General features: G+C 44.2%; 1 long non-coding RNA gene across 4 annotated transcripts in view; it reads right to left on the reverse strand.

The window, feature by feature from the left end:
- Positions 1 to 8,562, reverse strand: part of LOC129653262 (uncharacterized) — an 82,045-nt gene extending 73,483 nt beyond the window's left edge. The window contains exons 1-3 of one of the 4 annotated variants that reach the window (XR_008715024.1): positions 7,534 to 8,560; positions 6,719 to 6,819; positions 5,378 to 5,579 (exon numbers count right to left, since the gene is read on the reverse strand). This is a non-coding gene — a long non-coding RNA (uncharacterized LOC129653262). Of the gene's footprint in view, positions 1 to 5,377; positions 5,580 to 6,718; positions 6,820 to 7,533 lie in introns of those variants that run through there. The other 3 variants (XR_008715026.1, XR_008715025.1, XR_008715023.1) reach the window with 3 other exon arrangements.
- Between the last annotated feature and the right edge of the window lie 3,636 nt (positions 8,563 to 12,198).

Consider the following 12,198-nt stretch of genomic DNA (forward strand, 5'->3'; position numbering starts at 1 on the left):
AAAGAAAGCTGAGCACTGAAGAATTGATGCTTTTGAAGTGTTAGAGACAACTCTTGAGAGTCTCTTGGACTGCAAGGAGATCCAACCCATCTGTCCTAAAAGAAATCAGTCCTGAATATTCACTGGAAGGACTGATGCTGAAGCTGAGACTCCAATAGTTTGGCCACTTGATGTGAAGAGCTGACTCATCTGAAAAGACCCTGATGCTGGGAAAGATTGAAGGCAGGAGGAGAAGGGGACAACAGAGGATGAGATGGTTGGAAGGCATCACCAACTCAATGGACGTGAGTTTGAGTAAAGTCTGGGAGCTGGTGATGAACAGGGAGGCCTGAAGTGCTGCAGTCCATGGAGTCACAAAGAGTCAGACATGACTGAGCAACTGAACTGAACTTGATGAATGCATATACCAGAGCCTAACAGATAGTTAGTGCTTAATATTTAACAAACAAAAGTCCTCCTACGATTCCACAATACAAGATAGATCCCCACCTCTAAAGCAGCATGTGTCACACAGCATTGAATTTTTTGTACCACTGTCTCCTCCAATTAATTATGAGCTCCAACAGGATAGAAATCATATTCACCCACCATTGCATATGTAGTATCTAAAATAGTACGTATTAGGTGTTCAAGAAGTATCTGTTGAGTGAATGAGAGAATAAAGAGATAGACAATAAATCAAAAAGGGTTTCTCCTGTAGCATGAGGTCAGCTCATGCTAATTCTAGTTCTAGTAATAATTTTAGCTGCCAGTTTTTGAATGGTTACCATGTACCATCACATGCTAAATGCTTTTCAATATTGTCTCATTTAACCCTCATGTCTTTGAAGAAGGTATTAGTAAGATAACAAAACAGTTCAGAGAGATTAAGGGCCCAAAGTCATACACTTAAGAAGTGAGGATGACATTTGAACAGTTAATACCAAGCATGCATGCGTGCTCAGTCATGTCCGACTCTCCATGACCCCACGGACTGTAGTCCACCAGGCTCCTCTGTCTATGGGTTTCCCAGGCAAGAATACTGGATCAGACTGTCATTTCCTTCAAGGGATCTTTCTAACCCAGAGATTCGAACTCCTACATCTCCTACATTGACAGGTGGATTCTTTACCACTAGGCCACCTGGGAAGCCAGTTAATACCAACCTCTTCCCTAAAAACAAGCATTGTTCTACTCTATTCTGTACAGTCACTCTGCTCTTTGTGCGAGACTTGATATCACATGGATAAATATAATTTTTTTTAATTGGGTCCGAATTCCTGCCCAGGACTGTATCCGGATGATTTCCCAGGCATGGATTCTAACCATATCCTTCCCACTAACTGGGCCATGAGCACAGGACAGGGTGAAGGGCAAGGCAGAAATGAGAGTCGGTGCCAGGACCCTAACACCCTCCTGGGGCCACATACTGTTACAGGACGTCCCTGGCTGAGGACTCTGGCCCCCTGGGCTCTACCACCAAAAGGCCATCTGATTTCAGTCAAGTCTCCTCTCTTCCCTGGAGCATTCCCATAGCCTCTTGCAGTACCAACATCCTCACCACTAAATGCCCAGCCTCACCTCCCTCTTTTGCAGCCCAGGGGAGGTGCATTTCCTCCTCCTGCCCATCATTTTGTGTCTGGAGGCAGAGGAGGAATTACCTCGGGAATTGCAGCCTTAACCAGCCTAACTGCCCACATGGCTGTTATTCTTCCAAGTCTCTGAAAGCCCGGCTAACCGCTTGCCTCAGTTAATAGCGAGCAGGTTAGGTTCCTTCATAGGTTAATTATACATTGTGTGGAGAGCATTTCCTTTCATCAGTTCTAAATTTGCTCCCTTTTAATTTTGTGGAGTGCTGCCTCCTTCTCTGAAGAGGGGAAAGGGCAAGGCGGAGCCTGCAGTTGGCTGGCTGCTTCCCATTCATTACACTCGCCACCCGGAGCAGGCTTACTCCTCCCCCCCCCCCACCCCCCACTCCTTTCAGAATGGAAAATTTCATCTTTCTTGGTGTGGAAGTCACCCCTTCCCCCATAGCCATCCACTCTGTCCTTCCAGGGACCTTTTCTATTTCTGCTGTGTCCTACCCGAGATTAGGTGAGCTGCAAAGTGAATGAGGTGGTCAAGGTGACCACAGAGCACAGGTTTACCAGAGAGAATAACAATTCTTCCCCAATTGTGCTCCAGTTCGTTCTTAATACCCACTAATGTCTTGCTCACCTTTGGAGTTGCCCCTTTCCTTTAGAAATGAAATCCAATAGCCCAGCCAAGATAACTAGTGGATCCTTCTTATCCAAAAAGGTGCTGGTAATTTAACTCAAACATAGCAGTTTAATTCTTTCCCTCTCCAGAGATACCCAGGACCTTGGCTACTCTGTTCTTTGTCAATATAGAATGTCATCTTTCAAGAAAGAGGGAAGGGAGTTTGTTCTTTCAGGTGAAATAGCACACAGGTCTCTATGAACCTGGCACAGAATCCCCTGTGTGTTGATCTGGAAGTGGCATGCAGGGATATCTGATGGGACTCTCCATCAAGGTTAGCAAGGCCAAAAAGCTAGGGAGTTGTTTCAAGTCTCACATTCTCCATTTGATCATCTAACAACTTATTTATTGAGTACTTACTATAACCAGACACTGTGATAGGTACTGAAAAAGAGGGATGAGTAAAACAGATCTAATCATAATAGCTTACAGTTCTGAGAACTTGCCAGGCATTCTATTAATCACCTTGTATGTTATCTCATGTCAACCTCTCAATAACTCCATGAAAATAACACTGTTATTATCACGCTCACTTTTCATGCCAGGAAACTAAGGCTTGGAAAGGTTATAAAGTTTGTCCTAGATGCCAGTAAGCTGTGGAGCAGGAGCCAAACCCAGCAGGTGTGACATCAGATAGAAGCTCTGTAATCACTCCCCGTCCTAGCCCTGTCTCCTTGGGGCTCTCAGCCTTGTGATCTGGGAGCCCACTGAAGCCTTCTGTTTAAGCCAAGCTGGGGAGCTTTCCTCTTGCTAAGGGATATCAACTACTTCTTCCCACTCTATGACTCTACCACATCCCAGTTCATCAATGGCTTTTTGACTCTGCCTAAGACCCACGTTCACATTGAGCCCTGGATTATACCCATTTAGAGGTTTTCAAGTTTCGTAAGTGATGACGATATATCTGAGAGTCCAGTCTCCCACCTAACCCAGCTCACACTGCCATCTCCAAATCAGATGCCAGAACCCAGAGCAGAACACTGTCTGGGACATTCCTGAAAGAGGGTGCTCGCCAGGCCTCTCCCTAAAGGAGCTTCCACTGGTCTGTTTGAGGTTCTTAAGGCGGGAGCCATGTTGATATGAGCACATGTGGGTTCCAGATTGCATCCAATGAGTACTCACTTCAAATCAGGTGCTGTGCCAAGCACCTCACACACTTGACTTCATTTAAGACCCACAGCTATCCTCTGAAATGGGTACTATTTAATAGAGCAGAAAGAGACATAGAATGGTTAGTTAACTTGCCCAAGTTTGCACAGCTAGGTAGGCTTCAAACCTGGGTTGCCAGATTCCAACACAGCTAAATAGGGAAAGTCTCAATGATGCCTAAAGAAACTCATAGATACCAGGGAACTCAGTGGCCCTTCAACCCAGACTCCTGGCTCTCACTCATAGAACCAGCATATGAATCTTCTCTCCCTGAACTCAGGCCAGTCATGTGACTGGAATTTGGGAGCAGGCAGAGGAGCCTCTGCCCTTCCCCAGCAGAGCTGCCTGCCTAATGCTCCGGCTGTTTATTACTGACTCCTCCTGATCTAATGGGAGTTGAAATTTCCATTAATTAAGAATATAAATAAATAAATGGGTAGGAAAGAAAGCGAGATGGTGGCGTGGTGCCCAGAAGGCTCTGCAGAAAGCAGCCAGTTCACGCTTCATTAGCATCTTTGCTCCCTCTCCAAACCTGCTAATGCAGCCTTTCTTCTGAGACACACTCAGGGAACTCCAGTTTGGAGGTGATGGTTTGGTTGCAAACCTTCCACACTTCTGAACATTTCTGAGTGGCCGTTCACAGCCTTTAGAGAGCCAGCTTGACCCCAACCCAGAGTACATCTTCAGCTTAATCACCCTCCTTCCTACTGTGCCTTCAAAAAAAGAAAGATGATTTCTGCTGCCCGGCCCCCACTGCCCCCGGCCACACACACACACACACACACACAGGAGCCCTCATGCTGTCACAACACAATGTTGTATGATGGTGACTCAGCGGGTCGTGAACGTTTTCTTGGTCAGGTTGTCCTCTCAGCTAGGTCTTTATGTTCCTCAGGTCAAACCTCTCCCCTAGAAGTCAACATTGTGCTGTTGCAGACCAGAAGCAAGAGATGGAAGAGACAAGGGGAGAAGGTGAGGCACCGGTGGGAAGTCCATGCTGCTAGCAATCACGGGTGCCTCACCTACCATGCTGGGCTTTGCGTCAGAGATAAAAGTCACCCCTGCCCCGTGTGCAGCCATTCTGGGGAGAGGACATAACAAGACAGCAGGCAGCATTTAATAAGGACAAAACTGCACACTGCAGCCTTCCCTGGTGGTCCTGTGATTAAGAACCCACCTGCCAATGCAGGGGACGTGGGTTCATCCCTGGTCCAGGAAGATCCCACATGCCTTGGGGCAACCAAGACCACGAGCCCAGGCCCTAGAACCTGTGCTCTGCAACAAGAGACGCCATCACAAGGAGAAGCTCGCACACCACAAGGAAGAGAAGCTGCCAACTCGCTGCAACTAGAGAAAGCTCATGCACAGCAACAAAAGACCCAGCACAACCATAAATAAATAAACAAAACTGCATGCTGCAGACTTTGTACAGTGGAGCTTATGAGAGAAAGAGATAATGGAGTGGGAGAAGTAAAAGTTCCAGAACGTCTATATAGAGGGGTTAGGGAGGGGCAGCAAGCTGTGTGACTTGTGTCAAGGCTGCACTACCCGACAAGCACACTGCTTTCTTTTGCTGCAGCTTAGAGTTTTCACCATGATGAGGGTGCTGCCCACACCTCCCCCAAGGCTGTCCTTTGATGCTGCTACTCTCATTGAGGGTTCTACAACCCTGAAGTTGAGGCTTATGCTGGGCCAAGAAAGGGTGGTAGAAATTCCTTTCTGCCTCCTCATGCAGAAATAGGATTAGGATTAGCAGCTAAAATGGGTGAGTGAAGCTGGAATCAATGGAGAATTTTTTAGAAGCAGAGGCAGAAAATTCATTCACATGCAAGAGTGACACTGAATCGCTATCTTATACCATACACAAAAATTAACTGAAATAGAAGAGGCAGCCTACTGAATGGGAGAAAATATTTTCAAATCATACCTAATAATGGTTTAATATCCAAAATATATAAAGAACTCAGGCTCTAGTTTTTCAAGAGATTTATAGGTGACCAACATCACTAATCAGGGAAATAAAAATCAAAACCACACGATATCACCCACACCTGTTAGAAGGGCTATTATCAAAAAGGCAAGAGGTAACAAGTTTTTAAGAATGAGAAGAAAAGGGGATCCTGGTACACTGTTGCTGGGAATGCAAATTGGTGCAACCACTTTATTAAAGAGTATGGAGGTTTCTCAAAAACCTAAAAACAAAACAAAAAAGAAACTAAAAGCAGAACTACAATATAATCTAGCAATTCCACTTCTGAGTATTTACCTAATGAAAAGGAAAACACTAACTCAAAAAGATATCTGCACCCACAAGTTAGGTTCAATGCAGCGTTGTTTTACAAAAACCAAGATATGGAAGCAACTTAAGTGTCCACCAAGGAATGAATGGATAAATGTGGTATATGTGTGTGCAATGGAATATTATTCAGCTGTGTAAAAGAGTGAAATATTGTTCATTGTAACAGTATGGACAGACCTTGAGGGCATTATGCTAAGTGAAATAAAGTCAGAGGAAGATAATGTGTAATTTCACCTATATGTGAAATCTAAAAAGAAAAAAACAAGCTCACAGATACAAAGAACAGATTGGTGTTTGCCAGAGGTGGGGGTGGGGGAAGAGAAATGATTGGAGGGAAGCCAAGGTACAAACTTTTCCAGTTATAAAATAGTCATACAGAGTCATAGGGGTATAATGCACAGCATGGTAACTATAGTTAATTATACTGTATTACATATTTGAAAGTTGCTAAGAGTAAATCTTAAAAGTTCTCATAAGAAAAAAGTTTTAACTATGTATGGTGACAGACGTTACTAGACTTAGTGTGGTGGCCATTTCACAATGTACACAAATGGTGAATCAGAATGTTGTACACCTGAAACTAATATAATGTCAATTACACTTCAATTAAAAAAAAAAAACACTGATTTGAGAAAGTTGTTGTAACATCAAAAGGTTTTACATCATTGGCTTCTGAGACTGCCATTCACAATAGGTCTTTCCTTTCTTACATAGATTTCTTTGTAGTGGCAGATGCCTGGACGGTTTTTAATAGTTTAACTTGTGCCTACTTAGACTGAGGGTCAAAACAGTCTCAGTTTCTTTTCTGAATGTATTTTCCTAAGTCCCCCAGCAGCTTATGCTGTGAACTCACCTCTAGGCTTTGCAAATTGCCAAACAGCTGTCACCCATTATGGACTTCCCATAGCGCAATCCTGAACTTTCACAGAAATGCAGAACTTTTCCAGAAACAGTATATATGTTTTTAAATAAAGCTGTTTAGATAGGAGAGCTGCACACAGTAAGTAGAGTTCAGATCCAAGAGCGACTCACCAGGTCCCTCAGTAAGGATGAGAACAGTGAATTCAAAGGGCTCTCGGCTGCCTCACTGGTGCTACGAGCAGTCAGCTTCCAAGCTCACTCATCAACAGAAACTGTTACAACGAAAATGATTTTTTTTTAACTTGGATTTTTAATTAAAACACCTTATTAAAAGTATTAAAACAAACTTTAATACTTCCTGAAGTAGGTGGTCTTCTTTCAGAGAACTGCAAGATGAGGCAGAAAGCCAGAAGCTTTTATGGGAAAGAACAAGGACGATAGAAACAGAAAATACGATTGGTTGGGGTCAAGGAGTCAACCTTGTGTGGAGAGAGTGGGCTTAGCTTTGGGGGACAGGCTGAGATTTCTGTTCAAGAGTAGTATTTTCAGGGACAAGAAGGCTATCTTTATCCTACCCCAGGCTGAAATGGCTCCATCATGGGCCTAGAAATATATTTCAACAGACCCCCAACCCAATTTTTAGCCCTGCGTCCCCCAATTTCCTTTACGTCCCTTAATTTTCCTATTTTTTTCCTCCCAAAACTAACAATAACACAGTAGGCTGGCACCCCCATGGATTTGCCTCTTGTTTCAACAGCTTTGGGACAAAACAGACCCAGGGACTCCCTTTCTTTGCAGCTTGTGACCATACTCTATAACCTCCTTTCTAGGCACAGCCTCCCTCGGAAGCAAGCTCTCAGCTGTCCTCTGCCTCCAGCATCAGCCGACACCAGCTTTTGTCATTAGCTTATCACCAAACAACCACGAGCTCCTAGGCCACCATGAGCTGCCAAGACAAGCTGTATCTGAGGGCCTCCTACACATACCTCTCTCTCTGGGCTTCTATTTCAACCACGACAGTGGGGCTCCAGAAGGCTTGGACCACCTCTTCCATGAATCCCAAGGAGAAGCTTGAGGGTGTCCAGTGTCTCTTGTAGACACAAAACCAGTGCAGAGGCTGCTCTTGTTCTACTGAGAGCAACACCATCTCATGGTGTTGGATGGGCCAACACCAGCCCAAGATGAATGGGGTAAAGCCCTGTACACCATGAGAGACATGGTGGCCCTGGAGAAGAACTTGAACCAGGCCTCTTGGGGTCTGTATCCCGAGCTCTGCATTGACCAACGCCCAGCTCTTAACCCAGCAGAACCTGACGAGGCCCTCCCAGTGAGATCCCTCCCCCACATTCTCTGCTGTAGCTCCTCCCTGAAGTACCCCATGTATATTTCCTGAGTTTTTCAGATGTCAGAAAGCACCACCAGGTGGAGGAAATTAACCATGTGAGGACCATGAGCACATAAACCCCAGGCCTTCTGGAGCCTAAGGACTGATAATGGTAACCCCTGTGACTCAGCCCTGTTACCCACCATCAGCCGGAGAATTGTGCATGAGCTAATCACAAGCCCTACAATGTCCCTGTGACTCCTCAGTTCAGTCCAGTCACTTAGTCATGTCCCACTCTTTGAGACCCCATGGACTGCAGCACACCAGGCCTCCCTGTCCATCAGCAACTTCCAGAGTTTACTCAAACTCATGTCCATCAAGTTGGTAATGCCATCCAACCATCTCATCTTCTGTCATCCCCTTCTCCTCCCACCTTCAATCTTTCCCAACATCAGGGTCTTTTCCAATGAGTCAGTTCTTTACATCAAGTGGCCAAAGTATTGGAGTTTCAGCTTCAGCATCAGTCCTTCCAAAGAAATCCCAGGGCTGATCTCCTTCAGAATGGACTGATTGGATCTCCTTTCTGTCCAAGGGACTCTCAAGAGTCTTCTGCAACACCAAGTTCAAAAGCATCAATTCTTCCATGCTCAGCTTTCTTTATAGTCCAACTCTCACATCCATACATGACTACAGGAAAAACCATAGCCTGTACTAGACAGACCTTTGTTGGCAAAGTAATGTCTCTTCTTTTTAATATGCTGTCTAGGGTTGGTCATTGCTTTTCTTCCAAGGAGCAAGTGTCTTTTAATTTCAAGGCTGCAGTCACCATCTGCGGAGATTTTGGAGCCTAAGAAAATAAAGTCTGTCACTGTTTCACTGTTTCCCCATCTGTTTGCCCAACCTGGCCTTTAAAAATGCTTTCCTGATAAAACTCTTAGAGGAAAACACAGGCAAAACACATGATGATATAAATTAAAGCAAGATCCTCTATGACCCACCTCCCAGAGTAATGGAAATAAAAACAAAAGTAAACAAGTGGGACCTGATTAAACTTAAAAGCTTTTGCACAGGAAAGGACTATAAGAAAGGTGGAAAGACAACCCTCAGAATGGAAGAAAATAATAGCAAATGAAACAGATAGAGGATTAATTTCCAAAATATACAAGGACCTCATACAACTCAAAGCCAGAAATACAAACAACCCAATCAAAAAGTGGGAAAAAGACCTAAACAAATTTTTCTCCAAAGAAGACATATATATGGCTAACACATGAAAAGATGATCAGCATCATTCATTATTCAGTTCAGTTCAGTCGTTCAGTCATGTCTGACTCTTTGCGACCCTATGAATTGCAGCACGCCAGGCCTCCCTGTCCATCACCAACTCCTGGAGTTCACTCAGACTCACATCCATAGAGTCAGTGATGCCATCCAGCCATCTCATCCTCTGTCGTCCCCTTCTCATCCTGCCCACAATCCCTCCCAGCATCAGAGTCTTTTCCAATGAGTCAACTCTTTGCATGAGGTGGCCAAAGTACTGGAGTTTCATTATTAGAGAAATGTAAATCAAAATTACAATGAGATATCACATCACACCTGTCAGAATGGCCCTCATCAAAAAATAGACAGACAATAAATGCTGGAGAGGGTGTGGAGAAAAGGGAACCCTCTTGCACTGTTGGTTGTAAACTGATACAGTCACTATGGAAGATGGTATGGAGATTCCTTTAAAACCTGGGAATAAAACCACCATGCTAAGTCACTTCAGTCGTGTCCAACTCTGTGCGACCCCATAGACGGCAGCCCACCAGGCTCCCCCATTCCTGGGATTCTCCAGCCAAGAACACTGGAGTGGGTTGCCATTTCCTTCTCCAATGCATGAAAGTGAAAAGTGAAAGTGAGGGTGCTCGCTCAGTCATGTCTGACTCTTAGCGACCCCATGGACTGTAGCCTACCAGGCTCTTCTGTCCATGGGATTTCCCAGGCAAGAGTACTGGAGTGGGGTGCCACTGCCTTCTCCGAAAACCACCATATGACCCAGCAATCCCACTCCTAGGCATATACCCTGAAGAAACCACAATTGAAATTGTGAAATTGAAAATGTGAAATATCCCATTGTTCATTGCAGCACTATCTACAATAGCTAGAACATGGAAGCAACCTAGATGTCCATCGACAGATGAACGGATAAAGAAGTTATGGTACATATATACAATGGAATATTACTCAGCCATAAAAAGAAACACGTTTGAGTCACATTCTAATTCTAATGTGAATTCTAATTCTAATTCATTCTAATTCTAATTCTCTTATGAGGTGGATGAACGTAGAACCTATTATATGGAGTGAAGTGAGTCAGAAAGAGAAAGATAAATACCGTATTCTAACACATATATACATAATCTAGAAAAAATGGTACTGAATAATTTATCTACAGGGCAACAATGTAGAAACAGACATAGAGAATAGACATGGACATGGGGAGAGGGGACGAGAGGATGAGATGTATGGAAGAGTAACATGGAAACTTACATTACCATATGTAAAATAGATAGCCAACAGGAATTTGCTGTATGGCTCAGGAAACTCAAACAGGGGCTCTGTATCAACCTAGAGGGGTGGGACTGGGAGTGAGATGGGAGGGAGTTTCAAAAGGGAGGGGATATATGTATATCTATAACTGATTCATGTTGAGGTTTGATAGAAAACAGCTAAATTCTGTAAGGCAATTATCCTTCAATAAAAAATAAATAAATTTTAAAAAATGCTTTCCTGAAAGCCTTTAGGGAATTTGGGTTTTCACTGGGGGTGGGTGGCATAAGTACCCTTCTCCTTACAGGGCCCTACAATAAACCTTTCTCTGCCCCGAACTCCGATGTTTCAGTTTCATTGACCTCACTGTACACCATGAATGCATCATGAATGTGAACTTGCAAGCAGTAACTGAACCACTCCCTAGATGAGGAGGTGAAGCTCATCAAGAAGATGGCAACCACCTGACTGCCCCCCACAGGCTGGCGCCCTTCCCCCCAGACTGGGCTGAACAAGGATCTAGTCCAAGCACCAGAGCCTCTGGAACCCAGCAGCCTTTGGGTTGGGGTGGGGGGAGCCTTTTGCATCAAGACTTCCACCTGAGCCTCCCCCTGCAGCCACCAGGCAGCTTTATAAAGACCCTGGAGCCTTGGACCCAGCTGTGGAACAAATGGAAACAATAAAGCCTTTTGCAGAAGGAAAAAAAAAAGAAGAAACAAATAAGGTTCCCTGCAGTCTGCCTACTTCACAGGTTAGCCTCATCAAAAGAACTCCAGAGTATGGTTATTATAAATATTGTCCTATTTTGGTTTCTTTGAGGTTAGGCTTAAATCAGAGTCATTCACTTAGTAGTCCAGGGGGTGTTGGTGGGAATAGAGACATGGATACATTTTAGGATATTAGGGGGAAAAAAAAAAAAACCATCCAGCATATCCAGCTTTCTTCCAAATTAAAGTGCAAATCAGGTTCTGTTTCACTCCTTTTTCCTCTCAGTACCTGCCTTCTCTCCTCCGTTTCCAGAGAATAAGCCCACCCAGCTTGATTGTTTAAAAGAGAAAGGAGCTGCTATTCTTAGCCAGGGAAGATTCACTTGTGTTGCGCTAACAACCTGCCTTTCTATCCTTTCCCCTGAGAGCACATCTCTTTCTTTAATGCAGTGGTTCTCAGCATAGTTACATATTAGAATCACCTGGGGGTGCTCTTTTAAAAATACCAACACTCAAGCTCCATCTCCAGCTTCTGACCTAATTGCTCTGGAGAGCGGTTCTGATATTCAGCCAGGCTGAGAACAACTGCTCTACCATGTGAAATAAATTCATCATCTATGTCCCTACCCCCAAAAAGCAACCAGCCTCCCCCCCGACTCTGCTAGTATGAGAGTTCAGTTCTATTCATGATCTGCTTAGATTTGGATGGCTGGGGATTTTTTTATTAGGTTTGGGGGTGCTTTTTAATGAATTAGAGAATTAAGACCTTTATCCTTCAGTGAGATGTCACGATATTACTTGAACTCATTCCTCTTTGACAAAAATATTTTTGAAAATATTAACCAAAGTCTAAGATTCTGTGAGATTCCCAACTCACTATGAGAGGTCTTGGGGTCATTTCATCCAGTATCTCACAACAATAGGCTGCATCAGAATCACCTGGGCCCTGCTCAATGACCCATGATAAAAATCTAGATTGCCAGGTCCCATCTCCCAGAAATTCTGACTCAGTAATTCTGAAGTAGGGACATGAATCTGAGGCTAAAAGGTCCTAGACTATTCTGCTGCATGACCAAATTGGGGAAGCA

This window comes from Bubalus kerabau, chromosome 5 (assembly GCF_029407905.1).
Source record: "Bubalus kerabau isolate K-KA32 ecotype Philippines breed swamp buffalo chromosome 5, PCC_UOA_SB_1v2, whole genome shotgun sequence".
In the NCBI taxonomy this organism is placed as follows: domain Eukaryota; kingdom Metazoa; phylum Chordata; class Mammalia; order Artiodactyla; family Bovidae; genus Bubalus; species Bubalus kerabau.